Source organism: Pan paniscus, chromosome X, assembly GCF_029289425.2.
Source record: "Pan paniscus chromosome X, NHGRI_mPanPan1-v2.0_pri, whole genome shotgun sequence".
In the NCBI taxonomy this organism is placed as follows: domain Eukaryota; kingdom Metazoa; phylum Chordata; class Mammalia; order Primates; family Hominidae; genus Pan; species Pan paniscus.
The window spans coordinates 41,933,302-41,937,851 of NC_073272.2; positions in this window are offsets into that span (position 1 = coordinate 41,933,302).

Sequence of the window (4,550 nt, forward strand, 5' to 3'; positions counted from 1 at the left end):
AAGATTTTGTGGACATACGTTTTTATTTCTTTTCGGTAAATATCTAAGAGTGCTATTACTGGATATATTAGTCCATTTTCATACTGCTATAAAGAACTTCCCGAGACTGGGTAATTTATAAAGGAAAGAGGTTTAATTGACTCACAGTTCAGTACGGCTGGGGAGGCCTCAGGAAACTTATAATCATGGCAGAAGGTGAAGGGGAAGCAAGGCATCTTCTTCGCAAGGTGGCAGGAAGGAGAAGTGCCAACTGAAGGGGAAAGATCCCCTTATAAAACCATCAGATCTCTTGAGAACTCACTCACTATCATGAGAACAGCATGGGGGAAACTGCCCCCATGATTCAATTACTCTGCCTGGTCTCTCCCTTGACATATGGGGATTATGGGGATAATGGGGATTACAATTCATGATGAGATTTGGGTGGGGACACAAAGCTTAACCATATCACTGGGTTATATGATGTGTATATTTAACTTCATAAGAAACTGACAAATTTTTTACATACCAGCAAAGTATGAGAGTTCCAGTTACTCCATATTTTTATCAACACTTGACATCATCGGTCTTTTTACTTGTGGCATCCTTGGTGAGTCTAATGGCACCTCATTTGCCCATAGGTTTTTAACTGCCTACCCAACTAGGATGTCAGCAGGGATTTTTTTCACTGTTACATCCCCAGCCCCTGGAATAGCATGTAATAAATATTTTTGGAATGAATGGGTTCATGTCTCTGAGCTTCTGTGTTTTTCTGAAATATTGATTTCTCTAAGGGGTATTGTGCACAGAGGATTTATGTACTTATAATTGTGAGAGATACTGTCAAATTGCTTGCTTTTTAAAAAATGCTGAACCAACTTACTCTCCCACCAACACTGGTTATTGTAAATTGTTTACATTTTTCTGCCAATCAAACAAGTTAAAAATAGTATTTCATTGTGGTTTTAATTTTGCATTCTCCTTATCATTGGGCAAAATCAAGCATCTTTTTGTATGTCTATGGGTCTTTTATACTTCTTCATCTGTGATTTGTGTTCCTATATTTTGCTTATTTCTTATTAGACTATTTTTCTAATTAATTTATAGAAACTCTATGCTTATTGGTGATAGTAACATTTTGTCTGTGATGTATGTTGCAAACATTTTGTAGAGTGACAAGCAGAATGGTCTAGTGATGACTCCAGAACCTTTCTCATGTTGCCTGCTTGAGATGAGAGTCCCTCCTTCCCCCTAGTTGAAGTGGCTGTGACAAACCCAAATTGTTCTGGACTGAGGGCTCTCCTTTTTCCAGCATGTTTGCTCCCATATCCTGACTGTTTATTCCCTGTATGCAAAGCCACTCCAAGCTTACACAATTAAAAGATGGTGAACCAGGGTGGGGAGGCATGGGCCACTTCCCTGGATCACAATGGGCTGTGCTTCATGCTGCCGAGTGTTTACTTGAAAACTTCCCCAATAAAACCTGCTCCTTATACATGGTGGCATTTACCTTTATCTTCTCCAGGCAGTTTCTTCCAGTCTGTCATTTATTGTAGACAGTGTTTATGCTTCTTTTTTCATACATAAGGTTTTACTTTTTTTTTTTTTTTTTAAAGACAAGGTCTCACTATGTTGCTCAGGCTGGCCTCAAACTCCTGGGCTCAAGCAATTCTCCTGCCTCAGCCTCCCAAGTAGCTGGGATTACAGGCACATGCCACCACACCCAGCTTAAGGTTTTGCTTTTATATAGTTAAATCTGTCAGTCTTTTCCATGACTTCTGGATTTCATGGCTTGCCTAGGAAGGCTTTTCTCACCCCAATAGTGTAAAAAATTATTTTGTATTTTTCTCTAGTACTTTTTGAGGTTTCTAATGTTTGGCTCCTTCATCTGTCTGGAATACACTATTGGATGTAGGGATGCCAACCTTCCAGGGATCAACAACAATGTTTCTGTCCTTGGAGCTGATTGTAATGTTACTGTACTCCACTTGTTGTTTATTGCTGTATGACATATTATATCAAAATTTAATGGCTTAAAACAAAACAAATATTTATTACCTCATAGTTTCTGTGGGTTAAGAATTCAGGAGCAATTTAACTGGGTGGTACTAGCTCAGGGTCTCTCATGATATTACAGTCAGGATGTTGGCTGGGGCTGCTATCATCTGAAGGCTTGACTGTGGCCAAAGGATTCACCTCCAAGATAGTTCACTTCCACTGCTCTTGGCAGGAGGTCTCAGTTCCTTACCACATGGGCCTCTCCCTGGGGCTACTTGAGCAACCTCACAATATGGCAGCTGGCTTCTCCCAGATAGGTTGATCCATGAGAGAACAGGGCCAAAGCCAAAAAGTCTTTGAAAATTCGGCCTCAGAAGTCATACTCACAACAACATCCTATTGGTCAGGGAAGGAATACACAAAGGCATGAATAACAGGAGGTGGGGATCAGTGGCCATCCTGGAGATGGGCTATCACATGCCATCACATGCATTGTCAGGCCAACATTCTTGACTCTGTGATTCTTAGCTGTGGGTCCAAAGTACACTCAAGAACATGAAGAGCTATCAGATAACTACTCTAAATGTCTGAAGAGGAAATTGAAAATTCTGGCTATGAACATATGGGCCCCAAAGACTCTTAATTTTGCTGTTTTTGATCCAAGGGGAGAGACACATTTTTCCAAGTGAATCAATCTGAGTGACAGATGGGGCCAAGGCTTGATCCCAGCATTTCCGATACAAATTCTATGATCTCCTCTGCTCTCCTGCAAGCACTCATTGGTCCTTGCTAATTATATTGGTCAAAGTCCAGTCCAGAAAACAGAAACTACTCTAGGTATTTTGAACAGATGGGATTTAATGCAAAAAATTATTTACACATATAACAGAGAAGCCGAAAAGGCAAATAGGAGACCGTGAGACAACCCAGAGATAAGTAACTGCAGGAAGCTTCAATCGCCCTAAAGCTGGAAGGATTTCGCGAAGAGCCAGGTCACTGGACCCCAGCAGCTGGGGTCAGCCGGCAGAAGCTAGAGATGCTGTGAGCCTGTCCACTGGGATCTGGGGCCACAGAGGAGCTCCAGCTGCTGAGGCCGAAAGCCAAAGAGAAGAAATACCCTGGCTTTTCCCTCCTTCCTGTCCTCCAGTCTCCTTCTAGTGCCTTTGACTGTTGAATGCAGCTAGATGCCAGGAAACATGTAGACAAAACAGAGAAGGGGAAGAGCAGGGAGGGGGCATCTGAGGGCACGAGGCCCAGGACTGGCATGTTGGTGTTGGGCGTGTGGCAGATCTTATTTTTCCAAAATGACCAAACAATATTTCCAGCCCTACATGTTCATTTAGAACCATGACAGTCTTCTGTTGTGTCAGGCCATTATTGAATTGTTATAAAGAAATACCCGAGACTGGATTTACAAAGAAAAAAGGGTTAATTGGCTTGTGGTTCTGCAGGATGTACAGGAAGCATAGCAGCATCTGCTTCTGGGGGAGCCTCAAGAAGCTTCCAATTATGGCAGAAGGCAAAGGGGAAGCAGGTGCATCACATAGCCGGAGCAGGAGCAAAAGAGAGAGAGAGCAGGGGTTAGATGTCACACCACACACTTTTAAACAACCAGAACTCACTATCACAAAGACAGCACCAAGCCATGAGGGATCTGCCCCCATGATCCAAAAACCTCCCACTGGGCCCCACCTCCAGCACAGTGAGGATTACAATTCAACATGAGATTTGGGTGGGGACAAATATCCCAACTATATCACATATCAACAGGTAGAGTCTGAATCCCCATCCTTCATCCTGGGTAGGACTTTGCTATTGCCAGGATGAATAGAGTGGGGCAGAAGTGTAGCTCTGTGACTCCTGAGGCTGAGTCATAAAAGGTGATTCAGCTTCCACCTGGCTCTCTCTTGCTTTTGGGATGCTCTCCCTTAGAATTCAGCCACCATGCTGTGAGCAAGTCCAGATCAGCCCAGCAGATAGTGCACGTGGAAAGGTAGGGTGTCACCAGGAGAGAAACTGAGGCTCCAGATGATAATCAACATAATCCTTCAGCAACCAGCCTCCATGTCTTCCATCTGAGGCTCCAGGTCTCATAGAACAGAAACAAGCTGTCTCTGCCATTCCCTCTGTGAATTGGTGGCCATAATTATTTTTATCCTTTTGCCACAAAGTCTTGGGAAAATTTGTTACACGGCTATTATAACCGGGACAGCTAGGGAGAAGGGCAGGAGGAGTTTGGGTGAATAGTTGGGGCTCAGAGCAATATCAGCCTCCTCTTGGATCTTCTCTGTTAGGGTAGAATCCCAATCGATAATTGCATTTGGTTGGAGAGCCTGTGGAAGTTGGTCTCACCCCTCTGCAAATTCTTAAAACCTTGCTTTTTGACCCACCCCCTTAAATAATTCATTACTTGACTTAACACATATTTCGTGGGTGCCTAAACTGTGCTAGACAATGGGTATATGCTTGATTTAAATAAAACAGGCACAGTTCTTAACCTTAGACATAAAACAAATTACCTTATAAGTAAATATATAATTACAAATTGAGAAAATGCTCTGAAGGAAAAACAT